The 18,062-nt window shown below is 44.5% G+C and overlaps 1 protein-coding gene across 1 annotated transcript in view; it reads left to right on the top strand.

The window, feature by feature from the left end:
- The window catches only part of LOC125446894 (SH2 domain-containing protein 7-like), a 50,557-nt gene that overhangs the window by 1,642 nt on the left and 30,853 nt on the right, over nt 1-18,062 (top strand). The window lies entirely within an intron of this gene.

Genomic DNA, 18,062 nt, shown 5'->3' on the forward strand with positions numbered 1-18,062 from the left:
TTACAGTCTGGAATTGACATCCTATGTAGTGTTGGCAATATGTGTTTTGCTAGCACAAAAGCAGATGTTTCGGGCCTAGACCCTTCATCTGATGAAGTGTCGAGGCCTGAAATGTCAGCGTTTGTGCTCCTGAGATGCTGCTTGGCCTGCTGTGTTCATCCAGCTCCACACTTTGGTATCTCGGATTCTCCAGCATCTGCAGTTCCCTTTATCTCTGTGTTTTGCTGGTGTTTGTTCTCGACATCCTTCCATCTACATAAGTTGATCGACATGCAGCAAATAAATCTGTTCGGGCTGGGTACCTTTGTATTGTAGTTTTGCTGATAGCCAAAGAAGTCAACCCCAGAGAAGCACTTTCTTTTGAGCAACTGTGGCTTACAAAGTGAGGGCTGCTAGTATACTCAATATTTATTGCTCATCCCCAGGGAAGATGGTAGTAAGCTGCATTCTTAAAGTGCTATAGTCTACGTACTATAGGTACACCCACAATGCTGTTTGGGAGGGAGTCCAGGATTTTGACCCAGTGACACTGAAGGAACGGCAATATATTTCCAAGTCAGCATGGTGAAAAGCTTGGAGGTGCTCCCATGTATCTGCTCCTTTGTCCCTCTTATTGAAAGTGGTTGTGTGTTTGGAAGATGCTAACTAAGGAGTCTTGGTAATGGTACAATGCACCTTGTAGATTGTATATACTGCTGCTACTGAACATTGAGGTTGGAGTTAGCAGATGTTAGTAGATGTTGTGCCAGCCAAGAGAGCTGCTGTGTTCCTAATGAAGTCAAGCTTCTTGCGTGTTGTTAGGTACTTGGCTAGCCACGTGAGGAGTATTCCATTATTCTTCTGACTTACGCTTTGCAGATGGTGGGCAGGCTTCGGGGAGTTAGTAGATTATTAACCCGCTAAAGGATTGCTAGCGTCTGAACGTCTCTGGTAGCCATAGTATATATGGCTAGTCTAGTTCAATTTCTAGTCAGTGGAAATCCGCAGAATGCAAATTGTGGGATGTTCAGCAATGGTAATATCATTGAAGGTTAAGGGGGAATAATTAGATTCTCTCCAGTTGGAGATGTCATTGCTTGGTGTGGTGTGAATGTTACTTTTCACCTATTATCCAAAACTGGATATTATCCAGGTCTTGCTGCATTTGGAATAGACCGCTTAAGTACTTGAAGTCATGAATGGTGCTAAACATTGTGTAATCATCAGCGCACATCTCCATTTCTGACTGATGGAGTGAAAATCATTGAAGCAGCTGAAGATGATTTGGCTGAGGAACTTCTAAAGAGATGTCCTGGAGCTGGGATGATTGACCTCCAACAACCATGATTATCTTTCTTCCTTTGTGCCAGTTTAGGGCTCCCCCTCCCCCACCACGACCGCCATTGATTCTAGTTCTGCTAGGGCTCCTTGATGCTACAATCTGCCAAGTGCTGTTTCAATATCAAAGACAGACACTCTCACCTCCCCTCTAGAATTCAACTGTTTTGTCCACACTCAAAGCAAATTTGTAACAAGGTCAAGACCAGATTATTGCAAAGAAGGTGCTGCTTGAAAGAACTATTGATGACCATATTGCAGTTCAGAGAGGGAACATTAGTGTAGAAGAAATTAGTTGGCCTGTCAACAGTGGTTGAGTAGATGTGTTGGGGGTGGGGGGGAAGCCCTCAGTTGAAGGAAAAGAGGCTACCCAGCTCTGCTTTTGAGGAAGGTGGAAGTCTTTGTTTAATCCATTCACTCGAAAAGGAGCTTGCTGGCTAGACCAGCATTTATTGCCCACCCTTAATTGCCCAGATCGCAGTTAAGAATTAACCACATTGCTGTGGGTCTCGAGTCACATGTAAGGCATAGCAGGTAAGGATGGTAGTTTCATTCCCAAAGGACATTAGTAAATCAGTTGGGTTTTTTCTGACAATTAACAATGGATTCATGACCATGATTAGACCCTTATGCCTTTGCAGGATTTGAACGCAGAAGAATGGGGCTTTAAATTAAATAGAGAGAGGTGTGAGAAGGGGGACAGTCAATGCAGGACTGATGTTCTTGTACTTAAGTGCATACAGTATACAAAACAAGGTAAATTAGAATGTAGTAGGTACGATGTTGTGGGTATCACAGGGACTTGGCTACAAGGGATAGGGCTGGAAACTAGATATCCAAGGACACACATCCTATCAAAAGGATGGGTAGGGGAGCATGAATGCCTTGTTAATAAGAAATTAAATAAATCAATAGCATTAGGTGGCACAGAGTGAGAAGGGGTAGAATCTCTTTGGGCAGAGTTGAGGAACCACCAAAAAAAAGACCATGATGGGAGTTGCATACAGGCCTTCTAGCAGCAGTCAGGATGTAGGGAAGAAAATAAATCAGGAGATGCAAAAGCCATGTAAGAAATGCAGTATTACATCAGGGGACTTCAATATACAAGTGGACTGGGAAAATCAGGTTGTGACCGGAGCTCGAGAACAGGAATTTATGGAATGTCTATGAGATTTTTTTTTGAAGTGGTTTACATTAGAGCCCACTAGGGAACAGGCAGTTCCGGATTTAGTGAATTCTAATAAGGCAGAGTTGATAAGGGAGTTGAGGGTGAAGAAACCCCTCGGGGGCAGTAACCATAATGTGATAGAATTCACCCTGTAGTTTGAGAGAGAGAAGCTGGAAACAGATATAACAGTATTACAATTGAGTATAGGTAAAGACTGAGGGAGGAGCTGGCTAGAGTTGGATAAAAGCCAGCTAGAAGGTGGATAAATAACCTGGACAAGGTGGACTACAACCCAGAGTTCAGAAGGAGATAACTGAGGAGATTATGGAGGCATTGGTGGTGATCTTTCAGAAATCACTGGAGTCAGGCAGGGTCCCACAGGACCTGAAAGTGGTTAATGTAACACCTCAGTATAGGCCGGTTAGCCTGACCGCTGTCATTGGTGAGATTTTGGAGACCATTATCAAGGTTGAGATTATGGAGTACTTAGAAGACTAGGGAGGCAAATGTAATTCCTCTCTTCAAGAAAGGAAATAGGGAAATCCCCGGTAATTACAGACCAGTAAGTCTCACGTCTGTCATCTGCAAGGTGTTAGAAAGGATTCTGAGGGATAAGATTTATGACCATCTGGAAGAGCATGGCTTGATTAAATGCAGTCAACACGGCTTTGTGAGGGGCAGGTCATGCCTCACAAACCTTATCGAGTTCTTTGAGGATGTGACTAGAAAAGTTGATGAGGGTCAATCTGTGGATGTGGTGTATATGGACTTCAGCAAGGCATTTGATAAGGTTCCCCATGGTAGGCTCATTCAGAAGGTCAGGAGGAATGGGATACAGGGGAACTTAGCTGTCTGGATACAGAATTGGCTGGCCAACAGAAGACAGCGAGTGGTAGTAGAAGGAAAATATTCTGCCTGGAAGTCAGTGGTGAGTGGTGTTCCACAGGGCTCTGTCCTTGGGCCTCTACTGTTTGTAATTTTTATTAATGACTTGGATGAGGGGATTGAAGGATGGGTCAGCAAGTTTGCAGACGACACAAAGGTTGGAGGTGTTGTTGACAGTGTCGAGGGCTGTTGTAGGCTGCAGCGGGACATTGACAGGATGCAGAGATGGGCTGAGAGGTGGCAGATGGAGTTCAACCTGGATAAATGCGAGGTGATGCATTTTGGAAGGTCGAATTTGAAAGCTGAGTACAGGATTAAGCATAGGATGAAGGATAGGATTCTTGGCAGTGTGGAGGAACAGAGGGATCTTGGTGTGCAGATACATAGATCCCTTAAAATGGCCACCCAAGTGGACAGGGTTGTCAAGAAAACATGTGGTGTTTTGGCTTTCATTAACGGGGATTGAGTTGAAGAGTCGTGAGATCTTGTTGCAGCTCTATAAAACTTTGGTTAGACCGCACTTGGAATACCGCATCCAGTTCTGGTCGCCCTATTATAGGAAAGATGTGGATGCTTTGGAGAGGGTTCAGAGGAGGTTTACCAGGATGCTGCCTGGACTGGAGGGCTTATCTTATGAAGAGAGGTTGACTGAGCTCGGACTCTTCTCATTTGAGAAAAGGAGGAGGAGAGGGGGCCTAATTGAGGTATACAAGATAATGAGAGGCATAGATAGAGTTGATAGCCAGAGACTATTTCCCAGGGTAGAAGAGGCTAACACGAGGGGTCATAGTTTTAAGCTGGTTGGAGGAAAGTATAGAGGGGATGTCAGAGGCGGGTTCTTTACACAGAGAATTGTGAGGGCATGGAATGCGTTGCCAGCAGCAGTTGTGGAAGCAAGGTCATTGGGGACATTTAAGAGACTGCTGGACATGCATATGGTCACAGAAATTTGAGGGTGCTTACATGAGGATCAATGGTCGGCACAACATCGTGGGCTGAAGGGCCTGTTCTGTGCTGTACTGTTCTATGTTCTATGCTCTAAGAGCGTCGGAAAATAGAATGGAATCATCACAGTTTTGTCAAGGGGAGTTTATGCCTTACAAATTTGTTAGAATTCTTTTGACGAGGTAATGAGCAAATTTGTCAAAGTTGGGCCATTGGACATTATCTGTTTGGATTTCCAGAAGGCCTTTGACAATTTGCTGCACAGAAGGCTGCTAAATAAGACGAGCCCATTGTGTTAGGTGCAAGGCACTTGCATGGATCAAGGATTAGCTGACTGGCAGAAGGCACAGTAGGGATAAATGGCTCTTTTCATTATGGCAGCTGGTGACTAGAGGAGTTCCGCAGGGATCAGTGTTGAGACCACAATTATTCACATTATAGATTAACAATATGGATGAAAGAACTGAGGGCGTTGTTGATAAGTTCATAGATAACACAAAGGTAGGTGGAGGGACAGATAGTGCTGAGGAAGCGGGAGGACTGTAGAAGGGCTTGACATGGCAAGTAGGCAAAGAAGTGGCAGGTGGAATGCAGTGCGGGACATGTGAGGATACACATTTCGGTGGGCGGAATAGAGGTGGAAACTACTTTCGAAATGAGGAAAGGCTTCGGAAATCTGAAGTGCAAAAGTACTCAAAGTCTTAGTTCAGTCTTCTCTCAAGATTAGCAGGAAGGTTCAATTCAATAGACAATAGGTGCAGGAGTGGGCCATTCGGCCCTTCGAGCCAGCACCACCATTCATTATGGTCATTATCCCATTCCTGCCTTATCCCCATAACCCTTGATTCCACTATCTTTAAGAGCTCTATCCATCACTTTCTTGAAAGTATCCAGAGACTTGGCCTCCACTGCCTTCTGGGGCAAAGCATTCCATATATCCACCACTCTCTGGGTGAAGAAGGTTCTCCTCGACTCTGTTCTGAATGGCCTACCCCTTATTCGTGGTTTGGAAGGAAAAAGCAATGTTGGCACTCATTTCGATGGAACTGGAATACAAGAACAGAGCTATAGTGCTGAAGCTGAATAAGACTCTAGTCAGCATTTGGAATATTGTGAGCAGTTTTGGGCCCCATACCTAAGGAAAGATGTGCTGATATTGGAAAAGTCCAGAGGAGGTTTAAAGAACGAACCTGGGAATGAAGAGCCTGTCGTATGAGGCGCGTTTGAGGACTCTACGTCTGTACTTGATGAAGTTTAGAAGAATGAGGTGGGATTGGCCAAAGTGTTGTATAGTGTCCCCCTTCTCTGGCACCGTCTTAAAACACAGAAACATTAACCAAAACATTGAATACAAAGACAGAACAATAAAGAAAAAGTGTTTGACTTTACAGTCCTTCTTGTTAAACGGTCCGCCATGGGCCAGGTGGCCAGGTACAAGTCCCTTCACCATAGCAATGTTGCAGGAACAAAAGTCAGCACCCTTCAGTGCCATCTTGCTTCCACTGACATCCTTGCCACTGTGAGTCCTCGCTGGACCTCACCAATACTAATACCACCAATACCAATGGGTACCACACCAGGACTTATTTCAAAACCATTGCCACCATGAGTCCTCTTCAGTCCTATCTCAACGACGCAGCCTCTGATGATGCAGCAGAGACTCGTACTAGCCCCACATTGGCCCAGCACGGACTCTTGGCCGTGCTTTCAGAGAGAGTTTAGATTCCCAGCAGCTTCTGCATCAATGGGGCGGTCCTAGTGCAAACTCATGGCTGCTGCAGCAGAGGCAGATTTAGGTTCCCAGCAGCATCTGTGACCAGCACAGATTCATGGAGTCAGTGGCAGAGGCATGTTTGGGCCTCCAAAGGATATCAGTGGATGCAAGATGGTGCCGAAGGGTGGTGACTTTTGTTCCAGCAGCCGTACTGCGGTGAAGGGACTCCTACCTAGCTACCTGGCCCATAACAGACCATTTGTTTCTCTGTTTTATGATGTTGCCAATGAGTGGGGGCACCATACAATACTTTTCACCATATTTTGTAACAAAACATACGTGACAATAAATAAATCAAATTAAATCAAATCTGCTTGAAACTTACAGGGTACCAAGAGGCTTGGATTAAGTGGACATAGAGAAGATGTATCTACTAATAGGAGAAACTAGGACCTGGAGGAACAGGCGCAGGGTGAAGGGATGACCGTTTAGAACTGAAATGATGAGGAATTTCTTCAGCCAGAGTCTGGTGAGCCTGTGGAACTCATTGCTGCAGAAGACTATGGAGGCCAAGCCATTAAGTGTATTTAATACAGTGATAGATAGTTTCTTAATTGGTAAGGAGATGAAGAGTTACTGGGACAAGGCAGGCAAATGGGGTTGAGAAATGTATCAGCCATGATCAAATAAAGGGGGAATGTGTTTATTCCCCATTCAAAAGCTGAACACCCAATGTGGGGTAGTACAGTGACTCAGTGGGTAGTACTGCTACCTCACAGTAACAGAGATATGACGAGATGCGAGATCAGCCTCCATATTCGCTCTAATCTCAGATGGCCAGTGCATGATGGTCAGAATTTATTTCTAGTTACTGAAATTACTGTCGTGCATGGACTTCGGACTGTTTGTGCAACAGCAGGGAACATTAGAGGGATCAAAGATTAGTGGAACAAAATCCCTTTAAGAAATGGGTGAGAGAGGGTAGACAATAGAAGTGAGGACTGGGCGAAAGAAAAAGAAAATTAAGTATCGTTAGTTCAATGTACATGAATTCTTTTCATAGCCCAGGCTACCGAGGAAGTGGTTACACCGAATTAGCAATCTGGGGGCAAACTACTGCTATGGAGACAGAACAGAAATTGCTCAGCAGGTCTGGCAGCATTTATGGAGTGAAATCAGAATTAATGTTTCAGGTCCAGTGATCCTTCTTCAAAAGTGCAAGGGGATACGAATTGCACTTTAGAATACATGTTCATGTCCGTGCACTTGTGTGTTTTTCCACGAATAAGGTAATCTAGTTTGGTTTGATTTAGGATATTGTAACTCCAGTCACATTGTGCTCTTCATTCTCTGTAAGGTACAGCACCATGACATCACTGTAAAGTTGGTCCAAGCCCCTTAAACAGCAATCAGGAACTTGCTGCCTACGAGGGTGGAAGTAGCGATAAAGAATGAATTTAAATAGAAATCAGATGGACACTTGAGGAAAATTAGTGGTGTTGACCACGACATTTACCATTGATTGCTGTTAAAACCCAGTATCTTGAGGGAAGGAAGCCTGCCATCCTTCCCTAGTCTGGCCTACATGCGACTCTAGACTCACAACGATGTGGATGACTCCTAACTAACCTTGGAAATGGCCTAACAAGCCGTTCAGTTCTGAGACAAGTAGGAATAAGCTGATGAATTCTGGCCTCACCAGTGATGCCCAAATATTGTGAAAGAATACAAAAGTACTGTGGGGCTTCTGAACAGAATTGGAGGAATGGGACTGACTGGATGCCTTTTCAGAGAGCTGGCCTGAGTTGTTACGCCAAATGGCATCCTGCTGTGCCACAGTACTACAACTGACACTAACCCAATGCAAACATTTCTGTAAAACATTTCCTCAAAGCCATTTTCCTTGATTTTAGAGTGGGTTATTACTACAGGTGCTAGACAAGAGATTGATGAAAGTGTTTATTTTACCTGATAAACCTATTTGCAGTCATAGAACATAAAACATTACTGCACAGTACAGGCCCTTCGGCTCTCGATGTTGTGCCGACCTGTCATACCGATCTGAAGCCCATCTAACCTACAATCTTCCATGTACGTCCATATGCTTATCCAATGACGACTTAAATGTACCTAAAGTTGGCGAATCTACTACCGTTGCAGACAAAGCGTTCCATTCCCTTACTACTCTGAGTAAAGAAACTACCTCTGACATCTGTCCTATATCTTTCACCCCTCAATTTAAAGCTATGCCCCCTCATGCTCACCGTCACCATCCTAGGAAAAAGGCTCTCCCTATCCACCCTACCTAACCCTCTGATTATTTTATATGTTTCAATTAAGTCACCTCTCAACCTTATTCTCTCTAATGAAAACAGCCTGAAGTCCCTCAGCCTTTCTTCATAAGACCTTCCCTCCATACCAGGCAACATCCTAGTAAATCTCCTCTGCACCCTTTTCACATCCTTCTCATAATGCAGTGACCAGAACTGTACACAATACTCCAAGTGCGGCCGCACCAGAGTTTTGTACAGCTTCACCATAACCTCTTGGTTCCGGAACTAAGTCCTCACTAATCAAAGTGTTACTAAGTTATAGCAACTCGTAGTTTTAAAGCTAAACATTTCTAGTCGAGCATTACATTTTAATGCACTGTCCATTTGCACTAGCTCTCAGCAGATTGTGCATTCACTGGTTTGTAAATAAGCTTATGCAGGACATTGTGAGAATTAAAAAATAGTTCTCAGAATTAAAAAAAGTTACCGAAACTAGCACTGGAACAACCTTATCATTGACCAGAAACTCAACTGGACTCACTACATAAACACAGTTGGTATAAGAGCAGGCCAGAAGCTAGGAATACTGCGCTGAGTAACTCACCCCCCACTCCTCAAAGCCCGTCCACCATCTGCAAGTCACAAGTCAGGAGTGTGATGGAATACTCCCCACTTGCCTGGTTTTGTTCAGCCCCAACAACACTCAAGAAGCTTGACACCATCCAGGCAAAGCAGCCCGCTTGATTAGCACTACATCCACAAGCATTCACTCCCTCCACCACTGACGCTCAGTAGCAGCAGTGTGTACTATCTACAAGATGCACTGCAGAAATTCACCAAAGATCCTCAGACAGCACCTTCCAAACCCATGACCACTTCCCTCTAGAAGGACAAGGGCATCAGACATATGGGAATACCACCACCTCCAAGTTCCTCTCCAAGCCATTTACCACCCTGATTTGGAAAAATATAGTTGTTCCTTCGCTGTCACTGAGTCAAGATCCTGGAATTCCCTCCCTACAGCAGCGTGGGTCAACCCACAGCAGGAAGACTGCAGCAGTTGAAGAAGGCAGCTCATCACCACCTTCTTAAGGGCAACTAGGGATGGACAAGAAATGCTGGCCAGCCAGCAACGCCCAGATCCCACAAATGAATAGGAAAAAAAAATCTGGGATGCACTGTGCACCCCAAGTGATGAATACAGTAAAGTGGAATCTCCAGCTCAAACTGGCAGGGAAAGGAACAGACAGAAGCATTGGCTTCATGTGCCACCCTGTGGACATCTTTGTAACAGCAATGGCATCATGGTGCCCTGGGTCAGAAAGAAAAGTGGAAAGGAGCAGATTTGCAAAAACACAATGATCAAAAAATCAACTCTGAAGAGGGAAAAATAGACCGACGTTTGACCACATTAACCGAAAATAAAACTGAGTCTGAGCAGAGATTTGAGCTGGCATTTGGTAGAGACATTGCAAATGATGAAAGGTTTTGAAGTGTTTCCCATAAAGGGAGGGTCAGTAACCTAGAGACAAACGGATTTAAAATAATTGTCAGAGAGGTTAGGAGAATAATTTTTACTCAGCGAGTTATAATCTAGAATGATCTGTTTTAAGAGGCAATGAAAACAGATTCAGCAGGAGATTTGAAAAGGGAATGGATCTGTTGTTTGGAGCACATGGTGGCCCCATGTTTAAAACTTCTGCCTCACAGGGCCAAGGACCCAGGTTGGGTCATTGTCTGTGCAGACTTTGCACATTCTCCCTGTGTCTGCTTGGGATTCCTCTGGGTGCTGTAGTTTCTTTCCACAGTCCAAAGATGTGCAGGTTAGATGGATTGGCCATGCTTAATTGCCCAAAGAGTCCAGGGATTTATAGGTTAGGTGGATTATCTGTTGGGTTTGCAGGAATAGGGTAGAGGGGCGTGAGTCTGTGTGGGATGCTCCTCAGAGAATTGGTGTGGTCTTGTTGGGCTAAATGACCTTTTTCCACACTATAGGAATTCTAAACATCTGCAGTGATGTGGGGAGAGAGGGAAAAGATGTGGAACTGATTGAATAGATCTTTCAAAGAGTTGGCACAGACTGAATGGCTCCCTCCTGTGCTAATCAATGAATAAAATTTATATGAGATAGTAGGAACTGCAGTTACTGGACAATCTGAGATAACAAGTTAACTAAATAAGTAGTAATGGCTGGAGAGGTGATGTGCTGTAGCTGTATGATGTGGGAGCTGGCTGATCCCATTGTGAATGGCAGCGACCACATCTGCAGCAAGTGTTGGTTGCTGGAAGAACTCCAGATCAGAATTAATGATGTGGAATCTGAGCTTCAAACTCTGCAGCACATCCAGGAGGGGGAGAGTTACCTGGACACTTTGTTTCAGGAGGCAGTCACACCCAGTAGATTAAGTAATTCAAATTCGATAAGTATTCAAGGACTACAGGGTGTGACTGTAAGTGAGACAGATAGGGGGATTCTGAGTTCAGGAGTGCAGGAGCCTCAGCCCTTGACCTTGACCTTGACCAACAGGTATGAGATTCTTGCTCCCTGTATGGATGAGGGAAAGGACTGTGGACAGGATGAGCCAGCTGACCACGGCACCGTGGTGCAGAAGGCCATTCAAGAGAGGGGAGCAAAAAGACAGGTAGTTGTTTTAGGGGGTTCTATTATTAGTGGGACAGATAGTATCCTATGCAAGCCGGATCGGGAGTCCTGCATGGTGTGTTGCCTGCCCGGTGCCAGGGTGCGGGACATCTCCGACCAGCTTAAAAGGATATTGGAGTGGGAGGGGGAGGATCCACTTGTTGTGGTCTACGTTGGAACTAACAACATAGGCAAAGCTAGGGTCGAGGACCTTTTCATGGATTATCAAGCACTAGGAAAGAAATTGAAGTACAGGTCCTCAAGGGTCATAATCTCCGGATTACTGCCTGAGCCACGTGCCAATTGGCTTAGGGCTAAGAAAGTTAAGGAAATAAACACGTGGCTAAGGGATTGGTGTGGGAAAGAGGGATTCCATTTCATGGGGCATTGGCATCAGTTTTGGAACTGGGGGCTATCTGTACCATTGGGATGGTCTCCACCTGAACCGATCTGAAACCAGTGTTCTAGCGAAAAGGATAAATAGGGTGGTCAGTAGGACTTTAAACATCTGGGGGGAAGGGAAAGCGAAAGTGACAGGAAGTATGGAGTTAAATGGAAAGACAAGCAATAGGATAGCATGTGTGCAGGTCGGTTTAAGCTCGAGGCAGACTAGGAATACAGTAAAAAGGAAGGATAGCTTAAAACATTTTAGGATTTCCAATATCTCTAATAATAAGCAAGTTAGCATTAAGGCACTTTACCTAAATGCTCGTAGTATTTGCAACAAAGTAGATGAATTAACAGTGCAAATCATCTTGAATGAGTATGAAGTGGTAGGTATCACAGAGACTTGGTTGCAGGGAGTTCAGGAGTGGCAGTTAAACATCCAAGGATTCACAGCTTATCGAAAAGACAGGGAGGTGGGCAGAGGAGGTGGGGTTGCCTTGTTAGTTAAGAATGAAATTAAATCTATGGCACTGAATGACACAGGGTCAGAGGATGTGGAGTCTGTGTGGGTGGAGTTGAGGAACCACAAAGGCAAAAAACCAGAATGGGAGTTATGTATAGACCTCCTAACAGTGATCAGGACCAGGGGCGCAAGATGCACCGGGAAATAGATAGGGCATGTCAGAAAGGCAAGGTCACGGTGATCATGGGGGACTTCAATATGCAGGTGGATTGGGTGAATAATGTTGCCGGTGGATCCAAAGAAAGGGAATTCATGGAATGTTTACAGGATGGCTTTTTGGAACAGCTTGTGATGGACACCTCAAGGGAGCAGGCCATTCTGGACTTAGTGCTATGTAACGAGCATGACTTTATAAAAGACCTCAAAGTAAGGGAACACTTAGGAGGCAGCGACCATAACATGGTAGAGTTCAGTCTGCAGTTTGAAAGAGAGATGGCAAAATCGGATGTAATGGTGTTATAGTTAAATAAAGGTAATTACAGGGGTATGAGAGAGGAATTGATGAAAATCGACTAGAAGCAGAGCCTAGCGGGGAAGACAGTAGAGCAACAATGGCAGGAGTTTCTGGGTGTAACTGAGGACACAGTACAGAGGTTCATCCCAAAGAAAAGAAAGATTATCCGGCGTGGGATTAGACAGCCATGGCTGACAGAGGAAGTCAGGAAATATATCAAAGAAAAAGATACAGCCTATAAAGTGGCCAAGAGCACTGGGAAATCAGAAGATTGGGAAGGCTACAAAAACAGACAGAGGATAACAAAGAGGGAACTAAGGAAGGAGAGGATCAAATATGAAGGTAGGCTAGCCAGTAATATTAGAAATGATAGTAAAAGCTTCTTTCAATACAAAAGAAACAAACATGAGGCAAAAGTAGACATTGGGCCGCTCCAAATTGATGCTGGAAGGCTACTGATGGGAAATAAGGAAATAGCTGAAGAACTTAATAAATACTTTGCGTCAGTCTTCACAGTGGAAGACATGAGTAGTATGCCAACAATTAGGGAAAGTCAGGGGGCAGAGTTGAGTATGGCAGGCATTACAAAAGAGAGAGGGCCAGAAAAGCTAGAAGGTCTAAAAATTGATAAATCTCCTGGCCCCAATGGGCTACATCCTAGAGTTCTGAGGGATGTGGCTGAGGAAATAGCGGAGGCTTTGGTTGTGATCTTTCAAAAGTCACTGGAGTCTGGAAAAGTCCCAGATGATTGGAAAATTGCTGTTGTAACTCTCTTGTTTAAGAAAGGATCAAGGCAAAAGATGGAAAATTATAGGCCGATTAGCCTAACCTTGGTTGTTGGTAAAATTTTAGAATCCATTGAGATTTCTAAATTCTTGGAAATGCAGGGTCAGATTAGGACAAGTCAGCATAGATTTAATAAGGGAAGGTCGTGCCTGACAAACCTGTTAGAATTCTTTGAAGAGGTAACAAGTAGGTTAGACCAGGGAAACCCAGTGGATGTTATCTATCTAGACTTCCAAAAGGCCTTTGATAATGTGCCTCACGGGAGGCTGCTGAGTAAGGTCAGGGCCCATAATGTTCGAGGTGAGCTACTGGCTTGGATTGAGGATTGACTGTCTGACAGAAGGCAGAGAGTTGGGATAAAAGGCTCTTTTTCGGAATGGCAACCAGTGACAAGTGGTGTCCCGCAGGCTTCACTGTTGGGGCCGCAGCTGTTCCCTTTATATATTAATGATCTGGATGAAGGGACTGGGAGCATTCTGGCGAAGTTTGCCGATGATACAAAGATTGGTGGACAGGCTGGTAGTACTGAGGAGGTGGGGAGGCTGCAGAAAGATTCAGACAGTTTAGGAGAGTGGTCCAGGAAATGGCTGATGAAATTCAACGTGAGCAAATGCGAGGTTTTGCACTTTGGAAAAAAGAATACAGGCATGGACTATTTTCTAAATGGTGAGAAAATTCATAAAGCAGAAGTCCAAAGGGATCTGGGAGTGTCGGTCCAGGATTCTCTAAAAGTTAACTTGCAGGTAGAGTCTGTGATTAAGAAAGCGAATGTAATGTTGTCGTTTATCTCAAGAGGGTTGGAATATAAAAGCAGTGATGTGCTTCTGAAATTTTATAAAGCTCTAGTTAGGTCCCATTTAGAATACTGTGTCCAATTTTGGGCCCCACACCTCAGGAAGGACATACTGGCGCTGGAGCGTGTCCAGCAGAGATTCACACGGATGATCCCTGGAATGGTAGGTTTAACGTACGATGAACGGCTAAGCATCCTGGGATTGTATTCATTAGAGTTTAGAAGGTTGAGGGGAGATCTAATAGAAACTTACAAGTGAGTTTTGAGAAGATTTGTAGCTCAGGTTGAGGTTCTGGATGTGAGTTTGCTCGCTGAGCTGGAAGGTTAGTTTTCAGACATTTCATCACCATTCTAGGTAACGTCGGATGCTCACTGATGATGTTACCTAGAATGGTGACGAAACGTCTGAAAACTAACCTTCCAGCTCAACGAGCAAACTCACATCCAGAGAAACTTACAAGATAACGTATGGCTTAGAAAGGGTGGACACTGGGAAGTTATTTCCGTTAGGCGGGGAAACTAGGACCTGTGGGCACAGCCTTAGAATTAGAGGGGGTAAATTTGAAACGGAAATGAGGAGACATTTCTTCAGCTAGCGAGTGGTGGGCCTGTGGAATTCATTGCCACGGAGTGCAGTGGAGGCCGGGACGTTAAATGCCTTCAAGGCAGAGATCGATAAATTCTTGATCTCACAAGGAATCAAGGCCTATGGGGTGAGTGCAGGAAAGTAGAGTTGAAATGCCCATCAGCCATGATTTAAATGGCGGAGTGGACTCGATGGGCTGAATGGCCTTACTTCCACTCCCATGTCTTATGGTCTTATAGTCTTAACAAGGTGCCGAGCTGGATGAACACAGCAGGCCAAGCAGCATCAGAGGATCAGGGAAGCTTAAAATAAGTAAAAATAAAATATTTATCTTGCTTTAGAGGGGATGCTACCCAAACTGTGACTATTTGCAAACCACAGATAAATGACTCAGTCCAAGGTATAGTAATAGGTGATATTTTCACTCCCACCTCTGTATAGCTATTATATAGAAAGAAACCATAGGCTCATCACTTTTACAGTCTGAATTTTGATGAGCAATTGCATGGGTAATGCAAAATTCTCTTGAATAAGGAGTGAGTTGTGTACCTGTGTGTGTGTAGAATCACCTACAGTATCTCACTCTCACCCACACACATTCTAGAGTCTTTCCCCATACGTAATGGCCCATGATTAACAGCCAGCATGGAATCTATAACTTCACTCAAACCTCAAACCTACAACAACTGCAAAAACATGACGAGACCGATCGTTTATGGACAGCTCTATGGTAAACAGGAAACGCGTGCAGTTCAAGAGGTTTACAGTCAACTGATGGAGTGCAGATTACTGATGTTTTTCAGCAGCTTTTATTTCCGGTCTTCACCAAACTCTGCTGTAGAAGGTATGCTGATCCAGCAACTCTCCAACCGCGTAAAACACAAGAACCATTCAGTTCATTGCGCATGCTCCACTGTTCAGCATGATCCTCTAACTCAACCTCATTTTCTTACCTGATCCCCTTATCCCTTCACTCTCTCAACACAAGCCTATCAATCTCTAGCAATGACTGAATGAATGTCTGCAGTAGGAGAAAGAAATTCCAAAGATTCATCATTCTCTGTGAGAAGATATTTCTCCTCGATTCAGTCTGCAATGTCTCCCTTTATCCTGAAACTGTGTCCCAGCGTCTTCGCCTCTCAAATCCTGGGACATGACTTCTCAGCATCTCAGTCAAACCCTCAAAGAACTTTATATGTTTCAATGAGATTAGCTCTTTTTCCACTAAACTCCAGAGAATGTCAGTGATAATGGGAACAGCCGATGCTGGAGAATCCAAGATAACAAAGTGTGGAGCTGGATGAACACAGCAGGCCAAGCAGCATCTCAGGAGCACTCTGATGAAGGGTCTAGGCCTGAAACGTCAGCTTTTGTGCTCCTGAGATGCCGCTTGGCCTGCTGTGTTCATCCAGCTCCGCACTTTGTTATGCAGAGAATGTCAGTCTATTTGGCTCAATGTTGATGTGCTTTGACAAGCCATTTTATCCAAGGGAATTGGGAATCCTGTCTAGGTATTTAATGTGATTATATTTATGTGCTGTCTGATTTCAAAGTGCGATTTGCAGTCAGTAACAACAGGCTCCCACCTGCACCTCTCCCGCTGTAGGGTCTCGAAATATAGAAAGAGTTTACATTTCTGTCACACTTCGTAGCACACCAGAATGTCAAAATGCAATTTGCAAATGACACAGTTTTTGAATGTAGTTCCTACTGTGTTGTAGGAAACACAGCAGCCAATTAGCATACAGTAATCTCCCACTAACAGAAAGGAGAGTTATACAGGACTCAAAATGTTAGCTCTGTTTTTCTTTTGTCTGGAGATGCTACCTGACTTGCTGAGTTTCTCCTGCATTCTCTGCATTTATTTCAACTTTCCAGCAACTGCCATTCTGTCTTTATCGAAACAAAGGGATAGAGGCCAAATAATGTGATTTCAATGATATTGAAGGATGAATATAGGTCCTAGTGACCCAGAAAATTTACCTCGGTTTTTCTAATAATGGCAATGGAATCGTTTTTATCTACTTGCAAAGACAGGTGTGACCTTGGTTTCATGTCTTATCTAAAACATGGCATTTCTGACAGTTTAGCACCCCCTCAGTACTATTCCAAGAATTTCAGCATGAAATTTGTGCTCAGGACTCTGAAGTGGGTATTGAGTCAACAGTCTCCTGACTCATTCTACGGATAGAAACATATACCTCATTAAACCTAATCTCATAACACATTGTGGAGCTGGAGGAACACAGCAGGCCAGGCAGCATCAGGGGAGCAGGAAAGCTTCAGAAATGCCTGAAGAAGCGTCCCGACTCAAAACGTCAGCTTTCCTGCTCCTCTGATGCTGCCTGGCCTGCTTGTTTCCTCCAGCTCCACACTGTGTTATCCCTGGTTCCAGCATCGACAGTTCTTGATATCACATACCTCATCTCACTCAGCTTATTGTTTCACAGAATTTGAGTGTCACTGACAGGTCCATCCCTAATTGCTGCTTGAAAACATGCTGGTGGGACAGCCATTTAAACTGCTGCAGTCCTTGGGGAGGGAGAGTGTTGAGGTCATCAGTGGATGAGATTATTGGAGGACGGGGCCATGTCAAGGGATGACATGATCAGTGGGTCAGGCCAGGGGGTGACATTATCAGAGAGTCAGTTTATCGGGGTGGTCAGGTTATTGGGGGTGAGATTATTGGAGGAGCCAGGTCAGGGGGTGAGATTATCAAAGGGAATCAAGATTATCATTAGGTTAGGACACCTACACTGCCTCATTTCCAAAGTGTCTGGCAAACCCACGGCCCAATCAGGGTGCAGCAGGGCCACTGCGGTGAGGGAGAGTGAGCGTTTGGGAGGCGGATTCTTTCTCTTGATTCAAGGTCCTGGGGTGTGGGTGTGGGGGTGGAGGAGGGGGAGTGTGTGAAGGTCCTACCTACTGAGAACTGTCAGCCAATTAGGCAAGACTAGTCTCCATCAGAATTTTGAAAAGTAAAGCTCGGCAGGTCTGGCAGCTTCTGTGAAGAAAAGTCAGAAAAGCTTCGGGTCCAGTGACTCTTCCAGTGCTCCGATGACCCGAAACGTTAACTCTGTTTTTTTTTCTTCACAGATGCTGCCTGCCCTGCTGAGATTTCCAGCATTTTCTGTTTTTGCTCCTGAGTTACCGCATCCACAGTTCTTTCGGTTTTTAGAAAAAGCAAAGGGTGACTTGAATGAAAAATAGAAGCAAAAGATCCTGAAAATGAAAAGCTGATAGAAAGGATATTTCCTCTTGTGGGACAGCCTAGAACTTGGTGTGGGGGTGGGAGCGGGGTCACTGTTTCAAATTCAAGGCAGAGGTTCATGAGTCTTTGGAACTCCCATCCTGAAAATGTGGTGGAAGCAGAGTCCTTGAATCTTAAGGCAGAGATAGATAGCCTTCCATTCCTCTTGTTTGTTGGGAATCTATCAGGAGTGGGTGGGAATGTGGAGTAATAAGATTAAACATGAATATTGAACATTATTGAATGGGGAAAGAGGTTTGAGAGACCAGGTGGTCTACTCCTAAATGATGTGTCTATATTTTGATAAGCTGCTTGATATCAGCTCTCACCAATGCGAATT

The sequence above is a fragment of the Stegostoma tigrinum genome, chromosome 36, assembly GCF_030684315.1.
Source record: "Stegostoma tigrinum isolate sSteTig4 chromosome 36, sSteTig4.hap1, whole genome shotgun sequence".
Taxonomy (NCBI): Eukaryota; Metazoa; Chordata; class Chondrichthyes; order Orectolobiformes; family Stegostomatidae; genus Stegostoma; species Stegostoma tigrinum.